Source organism: Schistocerca americana, chromosome 3, assembly GCF_021461395.2.
Source record: "Schistocerca americana isolate TAMUIC-IGC-003095 chromosome 3, iqSchAmer2.1, whole genome shotgun sequence".
Classification (NCBI taxonomy): Eukaryota; Metazoa; Arthropoda; class Insecta; order Orthoptera; family Acrididae; genus Schistocerca; species Schistocerca americana.
The window spans coordinates 207,680,578-207,702,725 of record NC_060121.1 but is presented as its reverse complement, the minus strand read 5'-3'; the positions used below and the strand labels follow the sequence as shown (position 1 = coordinate 207,702,725).

At 39.9% G+C, this 22,148-nt stretch overlaps 1 protein-coding gene across 1 annotated transcript in view; it reads right to left on the bottom strand.

Moving 5' to 3' along the window:
• Window positions 1–22,148, bottom strand: part of LOC124605977 (sperm flagellar protein 1-like) — a 105,347-nt gene that overhangs the window by 37,231 nt on the left and 45,968 nt on the right. The gene's annotated exons all lie outside the window — the stretch shown is intronic.

The following is a 22,148-nucleotide window of genomic DNA, read 5'->3' as shown; positions in this document are numbered from 1 at the left end:
CTTTCTTTGGCCATCAGTCATCTTCAGCAGGCTCCCTACCACAATCAGAAAAGTCTGACGCCACCTTGCAGACACCGGAGATAAACACTATTAAAGAATTACACCAGTTCCTAGGAATACTGAATTTCTATCACCACTATATACATGCTCATCAGAACTACAGGAACCATTAACTGCATCTTTTGCTGGCCCAGAGGTTATAGCCAATACTCCTGTTGAGTGGACTGATGTGATATGCTCCACTTTTGATGCTGCAAAACAGAGTACGGTGAACACTGCACTTCTTGCGTACCCCAAGCCTGATGCAACCTGAGTGTTAATGATGGATGCAAGTCAGATGACTATTGGTTCAGTGTTCCAACACTTGCCACATGGCCCATTGCAACCACTTGCTTACTGTTCTTGCCAACTGTCACCATTGTAGAAGTGGAGTGCCTATGACCACAAACTTGTTGCTGTGTATGAAGCAGTCAAGTACTTATGGCCACAGATAGGAGCATGAGAATTTACCATCTACACAGCTCATGAGCATTGACTTACATGTTCAAGTAGATCAGCAACAACTGCTCATCTTGTCAGTATAACCAACTAGAATTTATAGCTCAATTTAGCACCAACATCAAGCACATTTCCAGTATTGATAATGTAGTTCCTGATTGCCCTCATGCATAAACAGTGTGACAAGTCCTACTGATTTCACAAAAGTCACGCAGGTCCAAGATGATCAGGAGCTCCAGAATTTCCTAAACAAAGCTACATCTGTGTTACAGTTGCACCTCTTCAACATTCCTGTTGAAGATTTCAAGCTATATTGCAATGTCTCTCACAGAAGATATCATACTTTGCTACCAGCTACATTTCATTAACAAGTCATCGGCAGCTTACAAAAATTGTGTCAACCTGGGGCCTGTCCAACATTTTGCCTGGAGTTTAAGTGGTTTTCTGGCCTGGAATGGAAAAAGATTGACGTGAGTGGACACATACAAGTTTGCAATGTCTATGTGGCAAAGTGTCTCACCACATGCATGTGTCAGTCAGCGATTTCTGCGATACAACTGAACATTTCATTCACATGCATATGAATGTTGTAAGATCATTACCTCCACTGAATGGCCAACAACACTTGCTTACTGTGATTGCTCGGTTTACTTGCTGGCCCAAAGCAGTACTGGTAGACAATATTTATTCAGGAACATTAGCCTCCACTTTTGTGTTGGCATGATTACCTAGTTTTGGTTGCCCATTGCATCTTACTGCCAACAATCTCAGTCTGATTTATTCACTCGGCTCACAAAGTTCTGCACATACATGCATCATAAAACCACCAGCTATCATCTGGCAAGTAATGGCATGATCAAATGATGGTACTATTCCCTTAGAGCTGCACTCATGAGTCACAACCCTAACTGGACAATCGCTCTCCTGATACTTTTCCTTGGTCTGCAGAACATGTGTAAGCCAATCATAAACTCATCAACAGAACTTGTTCATGGGGAAGCATTACATCTCCCATGAGAATTTATTGATGCAAATTCTCTGAGGTCATCCACTCAAAACCAACCAAACTTCATACATCACATAAGGAACCACACTGCTCGCATTTGTCTTTGCACAGCTTCCAGACGCGGCATGCCACTCAGTTGTGTACATAACAACTTGGTTTGTTGCTCCCACATAATGCTATGTATGGATAACATTCAATCTTCATTACAACTTCCTTATGCTGGACCCCACAATGTTTTAAGAGGTGTGTGGACACTGGACATTGCAGTGAATGGCAAAAACAAACTGTTTCTCTTGATTGCATAAAGCCCACGTACATCTTCCAGGATGCATTACCAGCTGAAGCACAATGAAGATAACCTCATTTTCTGGTACCAGCACTACAACAACAGCCACAGGTGCAACAACTGCCTGACACAGAACTGCAACCAGTGCACACAACTCTATCTGGACATCACGTGCACTTTCCTGAATGTTTCCTTAATGATGCTCTGCTTCCAACAAGGGGTCAGTGTAGCATCAGATCACTGTTGTCTGCTATGTGTATTCTGTGTTGTTGTCGTGGTTGTCAGATTTAATTACATGCCAGCCAGCGATGCTGTATGCACCAGCAGTAACAGAGTATTCTGTTTTTTCTTTAATTGCAATATCTACATGATTACAATTTTCCTCATGTTAAAGTACCTACTTCTCACAGATCATGAGAGTGATTTTTCAAGCACTACCACTCTCTACTTAAAAAATAAATGCTATTCAAATGTCAGACATCCTTAATTCTAGCTGCATGCTACATGTGAAAAGTCAGTGACATAATAACTCTTTAACTTTAATGTTTGTATTTTTTCGTAATAAAGTATTTCAAAAAGTTACTACAGTTACCTATTATGACTTTATTTTCACCATTCCAATCTTTGCTATGGATTTTTCCACTACTGCTAGACACTAAAGAGATTGGATGTATTATATTAATTTTATTTTCATCAAAAAATCATACCATATGTACTACATCATCTTTCACATCAGTCCCATACATCATTGTGTCACAAAATGTGGTACCCTCTGGCAGAGTGACATATTCCAGCAGTGATCAAACATTGCCTTTCTTAATTTTCCAAAATGAATATGGTGTATTTTGAACATTATCATAAGTCCTCTGTAATGCTTGTAACCTCTTCAAAATAGACTGGAGATGGCAAAATTTTGACAACATTGTGTTACAAACTACAAGTACATGTTGTCTTCTCAAACACATGCCTTGGGTTGAAGAAAATTCAGAAAGGCTCCTTAACAGAACATTCTCAAAGGCATCTTTGAAGTTAGAAACTTCAACAAGTGGAGGGCAGTTCACTTTCCCCATGGTCAGTTAGTGATTGTTTGACACGAGCAACATCAATGGTGTTCTCATGCAGTGAATCTCTGATCAGTTTGACCCATGTGGAAGGAACTGAGACTTTATTGGTTGCTCATTTTTCTTGTCAGCAGTGCCAAAAATTCTGTCAAGTGCCATGAAAGAGTGTTCTGGGATGGGTTAGTACAGATAAAGTTTCTGAAAATGAACCTGAGAAAGATGCATCTAGAATGCAAACACATTTCTGTTTTTTCTGTGTGATGCACACATTTGTCCATGAAAACATGTGGCTCTTTGGCAGAATGATCAGCTTTGCTTGCAAAGTAGCATTTCAGACAGATAACAACTTCATATGGCAATTTTCCATTAGTTGTTTCAGAGGACATAAATATTGTTTTACCATTGGAAGCTGGCTACATGATCTAGAATATGCAGCTATAGTTTCTTTTATAGTATTCTCTCCCAATGCTTGTTACCAGAAGAGGTAAAATTTTTTGATAATCAGAAAAATCCTCTGTATTGAAAGACTTTTCTTGGACACCACCTTCACTTGAGCAAATATGTGTACAAATGTTTAACTTTTGACAGTGCAATTTCTTTCAACACGACAGCAGCTTTAGCTTGCCCAGTAGACACTGCATTATACTGTGCATTCATTTTAGTGCAGTCTTTACAAATATCTGTTTTTGACTCACCAAATTTCAAATTAAAATCATGCTGGAATTCATCATAAACAAATAATATTTTACATCTTTTTGTAACTGATGATACAGATCAGTGAAGTCTCTATGTAATAGAGGGGCAGTCAGTGGAGAAGACATATTTTTCACTTATACATTTGGAGTAACAATAATGACTCTCCTGAGTGGGATTATTGTCAATAAAATCATGCATCTTCTGGTGAACATAATCAGGTTTCTTGTGTCCAGGAGCATGCTTTCCTCTCCCATCCTTCAGGGAATCACCCAAATGTGTTATTTTACAATCCTATCTTCCTCACTTTATTCCACAAAGAGCATGAAATGCTTCAATGCATACCTTAACTTGGCCACTGTCACATTTGACGTAATAGTGGTAGATAGTTTCCCTCTGTTTGGCATCCAGTTGTAAAGATGATGACTCTGAACATGTGAAGTTGGATTATTTTTATTAAGACAGCTCTAGATCGTGACATATGGCACATGTCAAAGTAATCATAATATTTAACAATCATTTTTGATGGTATAATGAAATTTTAATTTATAGTCTTGTTTCATGACTGGTAATTACAAAATATGCCCCAATTGACTGTAACAATAATAATAATTATTATTATTATTATTTCCTTCACTTTCTCAGACGTTAAGTCCGGTTAAAAATGGAGTGACGCGGACCTTGATCAAGCGTCACTTCCTTTTAACTGTACGGTATGTGTTATATTGCATTTAGGAACTTTCGGGTAATTGAACATGTATTATTATTATTATTATTATTATTATTAAGAACCATTAAACAGCATTACTGCTCAAGGTTGTAACAGTATATATGAGATATTAATGCACCACCGAATCTATTGCACACTACAGTTTTAAATATTACATCCCTACAAAAACATCTGAACATTAGATTCATACAAATATGGTAATTATTTCCACAGAAACTTGTGCTTTTATTTTACAACAGTGGATTACCACATCTGCTGTTGTTTGATACAACTCTGAATGTAACCATTTTGTTGTTTATGACCATCTAGATCATTGAAGTATTTGAAGATCATATATTTTAGATCAATGGAGGGCTTTTGTGCACACTGAGATCTGCAGGGGAAATCTTCTATCCAGACATGTGGACCTACAGTAGTCCCTTTGTAGCCTTTATAGACTTTACGTAAACTATTAGATTACAAAATAATAAATAAATAGTGCTGCATAATATGTACATATATTTCTATAAATCATAATTGTTTGGTCCAAAATTTACAGTTGTTCTTATCTGCAATTTTCAACTACTTTGAAAGAACCACTTCTGTTTGGAAAGATTTATGAGTCTTTCACATGCATAAATGGTATCTGTTGTAGAAGGCTCATTTTCATTTTCAAATGAAGTAGAGGATTCAATATTATCTGTGCTAGTATTTTTATTTGCCCCCAATGTCATGTTTCCAGTATCTAAATTGCTTTCTGGTGATTCTGAGTTCTCATTAGGACTATATTCCAGGTCACTATCATCAAATAGATACTCATTCAAGGAGTTTACTCTCAGACCATTATTGTTCCCCCACCATTGTTCAACTGACAATGAATAAACTGCTGGCAGCAAGGAGCTTGGCTTCCACACTGGCAATAGTGCTGCCAAATGTCTTATGCTGCAACTACTTAACAGCTTGTAACTCAAAATGGAGACATAAGAGTTTCTATTTCTAAAACTACGTCCGTTGAACATGACAAGTTCACAGTTTGATGGACTTGCATCTTCCTGATCTGCAAATTATTTAGCACCATTGTGGTCATCATGGTGTGTAATGTGGTATAAATTGAATTTCTCAAAACCTTTGACTCAACAATTTCTGCTTCCAAGTGCTTCAATTCTTTGTCACTAAACTTCGAAAAAACACACTACATGCTGTTCAGAACTTTTAAGAGACTTTCCACCAGCATAGACCTAAAATATGATGACAGACATATGCAGGAAGTTGATAGTGTTATATTCTTGGGGTTACAGATTCATAACAAATTCAACTGGGAGAAGCATACCACAGGACTGCTCAAGCACCAAAACAAACCCATTTTTGCAATGTGAATGTTGTCAGATATAGGTGATATAAAAATTAAAAATCTGGCCTACTACACTTACTTTCCTTCCATAACATCATATGGGGCTATTTTTTGGGATAATTCATCCAGCCAAGCTAAAGTTTTCCTGATCCAAAAAAAAGTAATAAGAATTATTTGTGGTATGAACTCAAGAAAATCCTGCAGAGGGCTATTTAGGGAACTGGGGATATTAACTACTGCTTCCCAATATATTTATTCCGTAATGAAATTTTCATTAAAACTTTTTTCAAACCAACAGCTCAGTGTACAGAATCAGTATTAGAAGCAAGAATACCCTCCACAAAGTTTTAAAGTCACTTACTTTGTTATTTTGGTCCAGAAAGATGTCCATTATTCAGGAACACACATTTCCAATTTGCTAGCAGCCATAAAAGGTTTAACTATTAATATTTTATAGTTTATGAAGAGCCTACTGGATTTATTGGTGGTCAGTGTTTATGAATTTCTGAGTAAAACCAACTGATGTGTAATGCGAGTATTAGTACATGCCAACTTCTGTGCAAATTCAGTGTAGCAGTGTGATCATTGTAAATAGGTGTTGTAACATGATCTGATTTTTCTATCTGATGATGCATGGCTACAATAACCTAAGAATTATCATATGCACCTGTGTATTGAACATTTACATGTTTTATGACAAGTTTGCTATTTCCTTGTAAATGAAAATATGTTTAAGACTTTTTGACTTACTCTACATCCATGACAACCATTTGACTTGGAATCTGTGGACAGTATTACTGAACCACAATATCATTGCACATGGGAGTGAGGGTGCTTTTGATGGCTTATCACAAGTCAGTGTGTAATTGCAGTTGAAAATATATGCACAGCTCATCTGTAATCATTAACACTGTGATACATTTTCCTTAGTCACCACTGTACTTGTTTACTGTTATGTCACCATACATTTTCAGTAATAAAGTGGAATAATATAGTATTTGACTAGTACATCAGCATATTTGTTTTTTCTTTGTAAGTATTTATTGCATATTCTTGTTTTTCTGACATTTTCTGCCTCCTGGAGGATCTGCTCACTATGGATCTATTTGAATGAAAAGCGTATCTAATCTAAAATAATCTAACCCTCCTGTTACAAGTCTATAGTTCTTTCCCTCATTAAAAAGAATCAATTTCAGTAGAACTGACATATTTCTGTTTAAGTCAGTGTGTTTTCTGCTGCAAATATCATTTAGAATTAATTATAGTCCCATATGTACATAAGATGTCTAAACTAACAATTATATTTCATTTCACTTACTTCGCTCAAAATGTTACTTTAAAGATAATTAATTCTTTTTCATACAGACAATCTATTTTCACCACATTTCAGTAGTTCAACAGTTTTTATGATTTTATGAATATACTTTATTCATTTCAGGGTAACATGTCAGTGATTCTGCCACAAAATTTTGACCCCCAGACCCAGCAGTCATCTCCACCTCTTGGACTGCCATTTTTGGCACCATATAGCACAGTGACAATGGAGACCAAAATCACACCACTGCCGATGCCACCACCAGTTCCGCAGTCAGAGCAGATGTCCATGGAGACGCCACCTCCAGACACCCACCGTAATGCACCTGGGATTTTGCCCGCTGTCATCTTGAGCATACCATCTGTGTCCCTGGATGTGGGTGTCCACTCTGTGATCAGTTTTTCAGCCAGTGTTCCCGATTACTCTCAATGCATGTACTAGTGTGCAGACAGGGAGCTGCCGTCAGCTGTCACTACAGCCAATGTCCGCTCATGTACATCCACACTCCCTATACCTTTGTCATCTGACCCATGACTACAAGATGACAGTGCAGAGATTTGGAAGGAGGCAGGAGGAATGTGGTGTCATCCAAAGAGTATGGTCCCATGTTAAAGTTGGTACCTCACAACGGAACCAGAAACTAAAGACAGTTGCTGCTGGATGCAACTACAAATGAGAGACATTGATGAAGACAAACTCTCAAGACATTCCATACATCACTGCTGCTGGAAATCTACTTCTGTCAGAGTGCAGTGCCGCTCATCCCACTCTGATAGCTAGCTCGGATGGTAGCCTCATCATAGTATAGATCCAGGAATGAGCTAGTATCATTAGTCATAATAGTGCACTTAGGTCCAGAGTAAAGTGATTTTTGACTGTCATGTTAAACTAAGAACAATTCTAGGTAGAACAAACATTCAGTACAAGAACTAAAAACGTTTGCAACACTGCAGTACTTTTATTAATTGTGAAGAACAATTAGCATTGGGTGCTGAGTTTGTGTCATACGCATACTGTCCCTCATGTGGACATGGATGTCTTCCAAAGTTAAGTATCTGCTATTAAAGTGTTTTACTGAAACTGATCTAATATTAATTATATGTTGTAGAGCTACCCAAACCTTCTCCTCAAGTTAGGAACTTAGAACTTTTGTCTCAGCTTCTTATGAAACATAAAAGTTTTTATCATCAATATTTCGTACTGTTTTGTAGCAGAATGTCACAAGTTACAAAAGAGACTTGAATCCTGTGCTAATTTTTCCATCCCTCTAAGGGAACTGAGGAAAGAAGCAAAAATTTATTGGACATATGAAGGACTTATTTCAATAGTGGTACAAGTCCATTTTTGTTCATTCCGAGATACAGAGTCCTACAGTTAAATGAGCACTGAAAAATCTGCGGTTCAGATACCAGAAATATTCAAGTATATATACTCATACTCAAGTATATATATTTGAATATTTCTGGTATCTCAATTGCAGATTTTTCAGTGCTCATTTAACTTTAGGACTCTGTGTCTCAGGACTCTTGAAATAAGCCCTTCATATGACACTTTTAATATCAACGCCTACAATCAGTAACAAGTCCTCTACTAAGCCACAAGACAACATCTTGTCAGCAAACAGGGTGCACTCTAAAACAATGTGACATGTTGATGTCCACATAACAGAGGCAAGAAAATGTGGTGTACTGGTCTTCAAATAACAGACGCACTACACACTGTTGAAGTGTATCATAGTATAAGAAAACCATACATCAAATGGCTCTCCCTTAGCCAGAGATAAGTTAACAGGACTTTGTTCTATTTCAGAGGCTGGAAGGAAATATGGCATGGTCAGGTGGTAGGATTTTCCAGCCACAGCTTGTTCTCTACCTCCCTTCTGGCCATTTTTCCCTGCCAATAACGCATGATAATACTCCGCAACAGAATTGTTACTCCATGTATGAGAACTTTATGTTTTTTGCCAATGTAGGTATTGCAAACACTTCATTGGTTTCCAAACCTACCAGTTTACTGCCCTGAATTTCAGTGTGCTCTGGTACCCTACATTATACCACATCTTTCCTAAATACTGTAGGCAAAGAAGTGCATTCTCGATTAACTTGGTTTCTCTGTTAGAGGAGCTTGAAGTTCACTCAGAGACATTTCATTGCTCATATAAATTTTGTCTACTCCAGTGCCAAGATCTCATGTACCACAATGCCAGACTTATTAGATTAATTTGGTAAGTAGATCTTGATGTTGTAATTGGAGCAAACAAAAGAACAGGCATCACTGTCACTCTGTTTAGACCAAACAGACAGTGTTGGCATAATATGTCATAACAACTTGTTTTGAAAATTAAAATCCCAGATACTTTCCTTCTTACATTGCAGCAACTATAAAATTAGTGGGGGCGGGGGGTACTTCAGCAGCCACAGGAATCAGTACTGGGCTTATTCCTGTTTGTAATCTACACCTTCCAATGACTTTAAAGTTCAATTCAGAAACTGTAATGTTTGCTGTTGACAGAAGCAAGTTAATCAAGGTCTCATCTCAATGTCAGGAGACACTGCTCAAAGCCTCAGTCTCACAAAGACTATGTGAATTCTGGTTTATTAGCCTGATAACAGATGAATCACTGATTGCAAAAGCTATTAAGTCCACTTTTGGTGAAAACTGAGTTAAAGGCAAAAACTGCATATTCTGCATGTAGCTCCACCAGACAATGCATGAAAACAGTCAAAGTCATCGTTTGTTGCCATTCAAACAAAAGTAGGAAGTTTGAGCTGAGTGCAAAAACATCTTTACTTTCTTCTCAACTGTTGGAACTAAAGTAATGTGCAGTATAACTGTACGGAAGAAATTGGCATTGTTGATTTTAGTATTTTTGTTAAAATGGATGAAGTGGCATGTACCAGCAGTTATAAGAAGAAAAGGGTAAAACATTCTTCAGAATACCAAAGAAATATTATGAAGAAAGCTAAAATTCATGGAGAGGAACATGTGAATTTTAGAGGCAAAGAAATTCCAAAAAAGGTGACAGGAGAAGACTGCAAGTGTCGAAGAAGTTGTTTTAGTGTTATTCCATAAGGCAACAGAACTCAAGCTTTAGCACATTTTCTGAACATGGAATGCAAGAATAACCAGAACCTTTCCTGCAAGGACTGATCACAGCTAGTGATGTTGAAAGACACTGCCCAAGAAGCGAGAAGGGGTGCAGGCGTGAAAAATCTTTTAGCTACTGTGTCCTCAGGGGAGACAAATGATTTGAGGTGTGTAGAGAAGCCTTTGTAAGTATTTATGCAGTAACTGATGTGAGAGTTAAAGAATTCACAAATTTCTGTGTAGTGGGCAAACACTGAAAGATGTAAGAGCGAAATGTAAGAGTGTTAATGCTATACCATCAGAGGAAACTGTCAAAATTATATATCACATCAGATCATTCCTCATTAAGGAAAGTCATACTATCCACTACCTTTACTGTGAACTATCTGTGAAAAAAGTACACCAACTTTTTATTGCCAAACATCCATACAAATGCTATAATAAGATTTTTTTGTGAAAACGTTTCACTTGCTTTCGAAAGACCTAAAGTAGACACTTGCTGCACCTGTGAAGAGTTGACGTTAAAGATTAAGTCAAAAACACTCAATGAGGTAGAAAAATGAGCAGCAGTAGCAGAGAAGATTGTCCATATCTGAAGATCTAAGAAGTTTTATTATGCTCTGCAAGATGGGAAAGGACAGTCGGAGACTAATCCTGGAACTACTGCTTTATGTTTTGAGTACATGCAAAATGTTCAACTTCATGTCCCAGTGCAAGAGCTGGTCTACTTGTGCCAGTTGACTGTTGCAGTATTTTGTACACATAATCTACATACAAGCTCATCTTTTTTTTATCTCTATCATGAAGGGAACGTGAAGAAAGGACCCAATGAATTTGTACTTTTCTGTTAAGCTACACCAATGAATATATAGCCCAAGATGTGAAAAACTTATTTCCATTTTCTGATGACTGCCCGAGACAGAACAAACACAACACAATGATACACCTGCACTTAGCTCTTGTGGAGTTAGACCAATTTAAAGAGATTGAACATTTTTACCCTATCCCGCAGTCATTAATTCCTGCCATGTGATAGGGTATTTGGGGTAATAAAGAGAGCTCTTGAGAAAGTAGAGAGAATGTACACAATCCATGAATTTCTGGATCTTATAGTAACTGCAAACTGTAATTTCATCATGCATTTGGTGGATGGAAATGAAATAGTAGACTTCAAGAAGTGGTGGCCATCAGTTTATAAGAAGACTTGCTTTTCTATTGAAACATGAAAATGAGATATTCCCAGGGCTGACAAAGTACCACTAAATATTTCAAAGTTTCATCATTTCCCTAATAAATCATCAATGCCAGGAGTTGTGGAAACAATGGAATTCATTAAGGGCTTCAGACCAATAACTTTTCCTTGAAATTTGACCAAAGGGAGAAAACGCAGTTGTCAGATGAAAAGTGTTACAAGGATACGAAAGTACATATTGGGGTGAAGAAAATGGAAGACATTAAACAACGTGTACAATTTGTCCCTGACAGTGAAAGTGTGTTACCCTCCTGAAATGAAATATTAACGTGGCCTACAGCAAATATACAAGAAATGTTGGGTGGACTTCTCTACTGTAAACATTAAATACTATTTTGTTTGGTACTTGTTTTTCCTTTTGTAAACAGTGTTAATTAGTGAAAGCATTCAAATATGTCATATTACAGCTCTGTAAGAAACACAAGGGAACAACCTAAATCCACAGCATAAAAAGTTTTTGCACAGCAAATGGGTTAGCTTGTAGGTGAGAGACATTGAGTGCTACTTAACCTTCAGCTCAAGTTTCACCTTATTCTAATAATTTATAAACTACTTATATTGCTTTTCTCACTTTCCTTAAAAGTAGGTGAATGCGACATAGGTTGTTTTTGCAATCAGCGATTCATAATAATCTAAATCATTTGATTCAAGTACAGAAGACACATCAAAATTATGGTAAAACTTCACCATAAACATAGAATAACTAATGTTTAATAATAGCATCCTACTAATAATAAAATTTTGCTACACACACACACACACACACACACACACACACACACACACACACATGAAGGTGTTTTGCCAAGTCTGGTAAAAAAGCAACAAAAAAAATTTTTTTTTTTTGTAAACAACTCACCTTACTTTTTGACATGCTCTCCTTTAAAGGATGTAAACTTCATCCAGTAATCATCCTGCTTTTTCATTCCATTGGAAAAATAGGCTCTGTCAAACTCTGCAAAACACTCATTGACTGCAACTACTACTTCCTCATATGATGAAAATTTCTTCCCAGCAAGCCAATATTTCACGTTAGCAACCAGGAAGGTGTTACTTGGAGCTAAGTTTGATGAATAGGGTAGACAACGAACCAGTTCAAAGACCAGTTCATGCACTTTCCCCTTTGTTATCACTGATGTATGGAGTGGTGCCCTGGTAAATGAGCACTTTCATGTATGCCAACCTTTGTCTTTTTTCTGCCAACATAGGCTTAGAATAATCCAACAATGAAGCATAATAGGGTCCAGTTATGGTTCTGCCTTTTTTCAACTACTCTATGAGGATTATCCCTTGGGAATCCTAAAAAAAGTGGCCATCACCTGACTAGCTGACAAAATGATCTTTTCATTCTTTCAAGCACTGTTTCCAGTCTTTGTTCATTGTTTTGACTGCCATTTTGACTCTGGGCTGAGCAATGATGAATACAAGTTTCATAAACAGTCATAAATCTTGTGTATTGTGATTAAACATCACCAAACACTGTGTTGAAACGTTGTGCCCAGTGCACTTTTGGTTGGCATGAGCAATCATGGCACCCATCTCACACACACTTTCTTCATAGGCAATTGTCCATTCAGGATATTATACACTCACTCAGTTGAGATGCCTACAGCCTCAGCATTCTCATGAATTTTTATTTGATTATCTTGCATTACCATACCATGGATTTTGTCAATGGTTTCCTTTATACCGACATCAATTTGAAAGCCGGAGTGTGGTTCATCTTTGGTGCTTGTCCGACCATGTTTTAATTCATTAATCCAAAAGCAAATTGTCTTCAATGATGGTGTAGAGACTCTGTGAACTTCATCCAATTCTGTTTTGATTTGTGCCACTGTTCTACCCTTCAAATGAAAATGTTTAATAAGAGCACAAAATTCAGTTTTCTCCATTTTCAGTCATGGTCGACACACTGACCAGTTCATACTGCTGTATGCTGCACATTGCTGAAATTCTTTACACAACCCTTCGAATAATCAAGTTTCCAACCACAAAGACACAACAGAAAGTTCTTTTCTTTCATGGAAATTTACCAGACTTACCAAATCACCCTCATATACTAAGTTACCCCTTGGTCAAATTATCATTTCATCCTCTATGAACTTTTCTACTGAATAGTAACATTTCTCCCACAGAATCTGCAGTTGCCTTATTTTTAGCAACTCTGATTTCACATTAATATGTTTTCACCCCTTAATTTAATATATATTGTCATCCCCATATACTGTGGAATCTGTACATATAATTTCAATTTGTGTATGGGTAGCACAAAATTTTTTTTATTCCCCATGTTGTCTTCTTCTCAGGTCTTCAACCATGAGGTTGGTTAGCAGCAGTTTACCATTCATTTCTGTCTTTGGCCTTCCTCTTGAGAGCAGTGGTGCACCCGTTATCCTCCAAGATCTGGTTGATACACTCTAGTCTTGGTCTGCCTCTTGTATTTTTCCCTTCTGCTGTACCATCATGTCACCTGAAGGTAATTGAACACAGAAGGGGCACATGGGTCACCCATATGATGAGACAAGATTTCTCTTTCTCCACTCTGTGGAGGATCTCTGCATTTGATATCTTGTATACCAGGAAATCTTGAGCATTCTGCAGCAGCACCACATCTTGAAAGCTGTTGTTTGCTTGTGAAAAGGTGTCTTCTCATTAAAAGCAGTTTTTGCCTGGTGGATTTGTCCTATAATATCCTTCCTTGACCTTCCATCTCAAGTAATTTTACTCCCTAGGTAAGCAAATGATTCATCAGTTTCCAGTCACTCATTGTTAAATGAGTGTTGGGCAATGGCATTTTGCATGCTCACCACTAAGATTTTTGTTTTACCTTTATTAATTTTCATATTACAGGAAGGGCTGAGGGTGGCTTCCACATGGGTCAGCACTGCTTCTAATTGTTTTGCATCCTCACTTAACACTTCTTCTTTATTTGTGTCAGAGGTACACTAAAATGAACACATATACAATACATACAAAGAAAACTATACAGTATTCACCCAGAATTGGGCAACTTTGATAGCACTGGGTGCAGCAGATGTTAAGTCTTTCATGCTACAGCTGATTGGGCATGAGTTACATTTCAAGAGATGCCGGGTTGTCTGCAATTCAGTGCATTCATACAGTGTTGTGTTGGCATTTGGCAGCTAGAAGTTCCATTTAAGGAGATTGTCCCTCAATCTTGCGACTTCGGTCCATAGTCTGTTCAAGGACTTCCAGATGACCCACTTCTCTGTGTGTCCAGGTGGCATCCAGTTTGACAGGTGTTGGCATCTTTCTTTCCACTTGGTGAGTCAGGTAGCCGCAGCTGATCCTTCTAAGGGCTGTGAAGTTGTTAGGAAACTCTTCCTGGACTTCAGTCTTGGCTTGGCAGGTTGATGTCCAAAGAGTGGATGTGAGGTCACTGTATTTTATTTATGCCTCTCAATGTTTGCAGCAACCTATATTCTGATGTCACTTGGAGGAATCCCAGCGAGACATTGAACTTTGTCCATGGGGGTTGGCCTTAGGGAGCCTGTAACAATCCTACAGCTGTCATTAATGGCTACATCAACCTGCTTTGCATGTACTGAATTGTACCACAATGGGCTAGCATACTCTCCTGCAGAACAGCATAAGGCAAGAGCTGTTGTTCTTAATGTTTGTGGATGTGTACCCCAGTTCGATCCTGCCAGTTTCCGAAGAAGCTTCAGACAGTGTTCCTTGTAGGTCAGTGTACGGTCGAGAGTGACACCCAAATACCTGGGGTGGGAACAATATTCTGGTGCAACTCCATTCCAGAATATTTCAAGTTTCCTGTCGCCTTGTTTATGTTTCAGATGGAATGAACACACTTGCGTTTTCTTAGGATTGGGTGCGAGCTGATTCTTTTCACAGTAAGTACCAAGCTGTTGTAGAGCATGTGTAAGCATTATCTCTACATCTTCAAACTGATTGCCCTGGGCAGCAAGAGCAAGGTCATCAGCATATATGAAACTTTTGCATCCTTGAGGCTGTGGTTGATTGTTAATGTACACATTAAATAAAATAGGTGACAGTACACTCCCTTGGGGGAGACCGTTCTTTTGAGTTCTCTGTCAGCTGTGTTTTCCTTGGAAGTCCACAAAAAAGTGTCGATTCTGTAGGAGTGTTGCAATTATCCTTGTCAGCATGTAGTCGTTAGTCAGGTTGTAGATTTTGTGCAGTAACACTCTGTGATTTACGGTGTCAAAGGCCACTGAAAGGTCAACAAAAGCTACACCTGTTATCTTTCTCTGCTCAAAGCCATCTTCTATGAACTGAGAAAGATAAAGGATTTGTGAGGTGCAATTCTTGCCTGGTCTAAAGCCAGCTTGTTGTGAAATAAGAAGTGGATCAACTACCGCAGTTAAGCAGTGAAGAATCATTCTCTCTAGGATCTTATAGAGATGGCAAAGGAGAGATATTGGCCTGTAGTTCTTCGGATCCATTGGTGACTTTCCAGGTTTTAGTATCGCAAACACGTGTGCCTTACACCATAATTTTGGGATCTTGAAAAAAGCCAGACAATGGTTGTACATGTTTAAGAGCCAGTCTTTGGTTGTGGTGCCAAAATGTTTAATTTGCTCTACACAAATGTCGTCTAATCCTGCTGCTTTGCCATTTTTAATTTGTGAATGGCTTCTTCTAATTCACCTAGGTTGAATGGTCTAGTCAGGTTATTATTCTGAAATTGTTCCTTAAACTCTAATTTGAAGTCCATTTTTTTGATAGGAGATCTTGGTGTAGCATTCTCAAGAATCTGCGTAGCAATTTCATTTGGAGTGATGTTAGCATGATTGGCATGTTTGGTTGGATCGTTATTTAGTTTTCTCAGCAGTTTCCAGGCCTTCTGGCTGCTAATTGAAAGATCTGTTTCCTCCATAAGTTTAATCCATCTTTCTCTTTTGTTTTCTGCTATGGAAGACATTACTTCTTGACCAGCTAAGATGGTTTGCTCATTGAATGGATCTTGTTCAAACAGTGACAGGTATGTATTCATTAGGGCTGCCGACTGGGTTGTTAATCTGTAGAGGTGTTGTGTTCTGCAGTCTTGTGGCATAGATAACCATGATACCTTCTTCACTCCATCCACAAACTTATTGCAGTTTTCTGGTGTTGCCTGGAGATCAGTTACAATTTTATCCAGGTTGGTACTAAAAAGCTCCCAGTTAGCCTTATAGAAGTTGTATCTTCTGCGGAATGGAATGGTTCTCGGTTGGGATACTGCAGTAACTTGGCACATCAGAGGTGGTGTTGAGTACTGGGTACAGGGTGGCAAACTGTCTTAACACATTGTTGGCCTATGTGCTCACTTGCGAATATTAGATCTGGGTTATATCCACGTTTCCAACGTCCACTGTTGAAAGATGTGGGGAGTTTACTATCATGGATGAGAGTTAGTTGGAAGGTGTCAGACCATTTCAGCACTTCTTCCCCGTTGTCATCATCTTGTGAGTAGCCCCAAACTGTACTGTACCTGTTGAAGTCTCCAACTACAAACTTGGTTTGGTGTTTGTTGAAGTTCTCAGGGGCTACAAAAGAGAACTTTGCATTAGGTGTTTTTTAGATAGACAATACAATGCAGTTATCAAGTTCTGCTGTGAGTATTTCAGAATCATTGTGTTCAGAGATGGATGTAGACATAATGTGGAGGTCGGGTCACACAAATAAGGCACTTCCATATTGTTTATGAGGTCTTTCAGCAATAAGTCTCATTCTAGGTATTTTGGGGCGACACATTTGATCATCTCTGTGGGTTTCTTGTAGGCACAAACATCACAGCAATTAGTTTGGCAGAGTTCACCCAAAAGCTCTTGTTTGGGAGATGACAGTCCCTCTACATTTAAAGTCAGTATAGTTAACTTTGACCTTAAGAAAGGCCTATGTACAACAGATGACATCATTTGCTTGTACTTCTGGAATGCTGATGCTCGGTTCAGTACTGGAAAATCTATTACAAGTACCCATGCAGGGGCACCATGTGCAGGAATCAGCTTTACCCCCCACTTAACACTGATATATCATCAACAAATCTCAGCATGTCTATTGTCTTACCATGAATTTTAATTCCTCCTATGTCTTCTAGTTTCTCCTTAACTTCATCTATTCCCTCTGAATGTATCCGTTGAACAGGACAGGAGAGAGTGAGCAGCCCTGTCATACACCCTGCTTAACAGTAGCATCCTCTTGATGTTCTCCTCACCTTTTCACAGCCACCTCTTCTCTATACAGTCTCTGCATTAGTGTTCTTCCCTTATCAGTTTATGCCAGTCTCTCTCAGCATCTTGAAAAGCTGTCACCAGTTTACCATGTTGAATGCTTTCTCTAAGTTGATGAAGGAAATATGTGTGTCTTGAGCCTTCTTTAGTCTTTTCTCAAGAATTAATTGTAAGCTGAGTGCTGCTTCTCATGTACCTACAAGTCTTCTAAAGCCAAACCGGTCACCTGTGATCATTGCATCTATACTGCCTTCTATCCACCTTAGAATGATAGAGTTCAAGCTCTTCATGGCGCATGTTAGCAAACTGAGGCTCCTACATTGTTTACATCTGTTTGTCAATGCTTTATTTGGTATTGGCACTGTGATACAGTTTTTAAAGTTTATTGGGAGCTCTCCAGTTTCATATACAACTTGTAGTAGTTGTTCTCCAGCAGCCTTGATGTGTTCTGCTGGTATATCATCAACTCCAGTGGCTTTCCCAGGTTTTAGCTGCCTGGACTGCAAGGTCGAACTCATCGCACAATATATAATCTCTCTCTTCTTCCAGATCAATTTCCTCAGCGTTCTCTGGTTCCATGTCTTCATTATTTCCTGCATACAGTTTTTCAGTGCATTGTTTCCACCTTTCTACTAATTTTTTCTGCTCATATAATACTATTCCACCTTCATCTGGGATTCCAGTTCATTTTTACAGGCCAATTTCAGCTTGATCATTTCATTCACCTCTTTGCATTGGTCCTCCAGGAATTGATGTTCAGCCCTTTTTTTTTTATTATTTACAGTTGATTTCATTCCTCAATGCTCATTACTGCCTTTGTTCTTCCTGGGTTCTGTCTTGTTCCAGGTTACACCTTAAATTTATTTTTGATATTATGCTTTCTGTAATCCATTCTTTTTTATGGTTTTCCTTCTACCTTCCAACTACTACATTTGCTACTCACAGCATATTCCTTTTTCAGGGCTGTCAACTTTCTTCAACATTTCTGGTGTTGTTAATAACTGTAGCCATGTTTGTTTCTTCCTAGTACGTCGTCCTACCATATCATTCTGTAGTCTCTTCAGATCCCATTTCTTCTTAAGATTTTTGAATGTCAAATCACAGTCTCCACTCACTGAAGTCCAAATGATCAATCAAGACGTGAAGTCTATCAAACAATGGAAAATCCAGTATGGAATGTAACAACAAGGAAAGTTGCTACTCACCATATAGCGGAGATGCTGAGTTGCGATAAGCACAACAAAAAGATTCACACAATTTAGCTTCTGGCCACTAAGGCCTTTGTCAGTAGTAGACACACACATACACACACGCACCCACACACGCACACACACATGCACACGCACATGCACACGCACATGCATGCAAGTGCAACTTGCATACACATCTGCAGTCTCAGAGAACTGAAACTACACTGTGAGCGGCACCAGTGCATGATGCGAGTGGCAAATGGGTGAGAGTAAGGAGGAGGCTGGGGCGGGGAGGGGGAGGGATAGTACGGTGGGAGTGACAGACAGTGAAGTGTTCCAGTTTAGATGGAGGGCAGGAGAGAAGGTGCGGAGGGAGAGGGGGTAAGTAGCGAAAAGGAGAGAAATAAAAAGAAATTAAAAGACTGGGTGTGGTGGTGAAATGACAGCTGTGTAGTGCCAGAATGGGAACAGGGAGGGGGCTGGATGGGTGAGGACAGTGACTAACGAAGGTTGAGGCCAGGAGGGTTACGGGAATGTAGGATGTGTTGCAGGGAAAGTTCCCACCTGCGCAGTTCAGAAAAGCTGGTGTTGATGGGAAGGATCCATATTGCACAGGCTGTGAAGCAGTCATTGAGATGAGGGATATCTTGTTTGGCAGCGTGTTCAGCAACAGGGTGGTCCACTTGTTTTTTGGCCATAGTTTGTCAGTGGCCGTTCATGTGGACAGATAGCCTGTTGGTTGTCATGCCTTCATAGAATGCAGCACAGTGGTTGCAGCTTATCTTGTAAATCACAGGACTGGTTTCACAGGTAGCCCTGCCTTTGATGGGATAGGTGATGTTAGTGACCAGACTATGTGGTGGTAGGAGGATCTATGGGATAGGCCTTGCATCTAGGTCTACTACAGGGGTATGAGCCATGAGGTAAGTGATTGGGAGCAGGGGTTGTGTAAGGATGGTCGAGAATATTGTGTGGGTTCAGTGGACAGTGGAATACCATGATAGGAGGAGTGGGAAGGATAGTGGGCAAGACATTTCTCATTTCAGGGCACGATGAGAGGTAATCAAAACCCTGGCGGAGAATGTAATTCAGTTTCTCCAGTTCCAGATGGTACTGAGTTACGAGGGGAATGCTCCTCTGGGGACTTTGGGACTTTGGGAGGTGGTGGGAGTCTGGAAAGATAAAGCATGGGAGATTTGTTTTTGTACAAGGATGGGAGGATAATTACAGTCAGTGAAGGCTTCAGTGAGAACCTCGGTATATTTTTAGAGGGACGGCTAGTCACTGCAGATGTGACAACCATGGGTGGCTAGGCTGTACAGAAGGGACTTCTTGGTATGGAATGGATGGCAGCTGTCGGAATGGAGGTATTGCTGGTGATTAGTAGGTTTGATATGGATGGAGGTACTGATGTAGCCATCTCTGAGGTGGTCAACATCTAGGGAGGTGGCTTTTTGGGTTGAGTAGGACCAGATGAAGCAAATGGTGGAGAAGTTGTTGAGGTCCTGGAGGAATGTGAATAAGGTGTCCTCACCTTCAATCCAGACAGCAAAGATGTCGTCAGTGAACGTGAACCAGGTGAGGGGTTTAGGATTCTGGGTTTTTAGGAAGGATTCCTCTAGATGGCCCCTGAACAGGTTAGCATAGGATTGTGCCATGTTGGCGCCCATAGCCGTACCACAGATTTGTTTTTAGGTAATGCCTTCACAGGGGAAGTAATTGTGGGTGAGGATATAGTTGGTCATGGAGACTAGGGAGGAGTTTGTTGGTTTGGAATCCACAGGGCGCCTGGAAAGGTAGTGTTCGATAGCAGTAAGGCCATGGGCATTAGGAATGTTGGTGTACAGGGAGGTGGCATCAATAGTGACCAGCAGAGCACCGTGTAGTAAAGGAACAGGTACTGTGGAGAGTCGGTCAAGGAAATGTTTGGTATCTTTTATATATGAGGATAGGCTCCAGGTAATAGGTTGAAGGTTTTGGTCTACAAGAGCAGAGATTCTCTCAGTGGGGGCACAGTAACCAGCTGCAATGGGGTGTCCTGGGTGGTTGGGTTTATGGACTTTAGGAAGCATGTAGAAGGTGGGAGTGCGGGGAGTGGTAGGGGTAAGTACAGAGATGGACTCTGGGGAGAGGTTCTGGGATGGGCCTAAGGATATGCACTCCAGGCAAATGCCGGGATGGTTCCTCTGAAAGGGCACGGCTGACTTCCTTCCCCATCCTTCCCTAATCCGATGAGACCGATGACCACGCTGTCTGGTCTTTCCCAAACCAACCAACCAACCAACCTAAGGATATGAGTAGCGACTGGAGATCCTGCTGGATTACTGTAATGGGATCACTGTGGCATTGTTTGTAGGTGAAAGTTTCTGACAGCTGACGGGGTCCTTCTGCCACGTAATCCTTGTGGTTCAAAACAATGGTGGCGGAGCCTTTGTCTGCACATAGGATTATAAGATTGGGAACAGTTTTTAGATGGTGGACTGTGGTTCTTTTTGCGGATGTAAGGTTAGTTTGCATGCTGAGTGATTAGGGGAATGATGGTGAGGCAAGGTTTGAGGTTAAGAAATTCTGGAAAGTTAACAGGGGGTGGTTTGGAGGCAGAAGGGGTGGATCACAGTTGGATAGAGGAGTGAACTGAGTTAGACAAGGTTTCAATATTGGTCTTTGGTTGAGTCTGATTGGCCGGGTTGGTGGCGAAAAAGTGTTTCCACTGTACGGACCGGGAGAAGGAGAGAAGGTCTTTAACTAGTCCTGCATGGTTGAATTTGGGAGTGGGGCAAAAGGTGAGGCCTTTGGAAAGGACTGATATTTCTGTGGGACTAAGGCTTCTGGAGGAAAGATTCATAATGGTGTTGCAGGTCTGTTTTGGTTCTGTGTTCTGTGTGGTGGTGGGAGGGAGTTTTGGAGGGTGGGGTAAGTGTAGTATATCTGTGAGACAGGGTTTGTAAGCTACGAGGGGGCGTGGGGAACGTTTGGAGATTGTTGTAGAAGTGGTGGGTAGTGGTACTCCAAGGCAGGAGTAGGAAGTGAGCAGGATGGAGAGCTTTTTGAGGTAGCGTTGTGCATGTTGCTCAAGTTCCTGCAGGGCAAGAGTTTCAATGTGTGTTATGTATTCCAGGAATTTGGGATTACATAGCAGGAGAATTTTGTGGATGGAGAGAAGGTACTGCAAGGAGGATTGGGCTTGGTTGTTATGGTTTTCCAGGACTATGTTGGTGAGGGCTAAGGATTGGCGCAATCTGAACAGGTGGAGGTCATTGTGGAAGGAGGGGTGGCAACCAGAGATGGTAAGGCCATTAGGGGAGGATTTCATGAGCCAAGCAACAATGCAGTATGTGGAACTGGGATCTGGCTAGGGATAAGGAAACTTATCTATATTGACGCAGATGGAAGGAGCAAGGATCCATGGTGGTGCAAAAAATTACGTAAGAAAGTAGAATTACGACCGAAAAGTTACGCAAAATACACCCAAATATGTGTGAAAA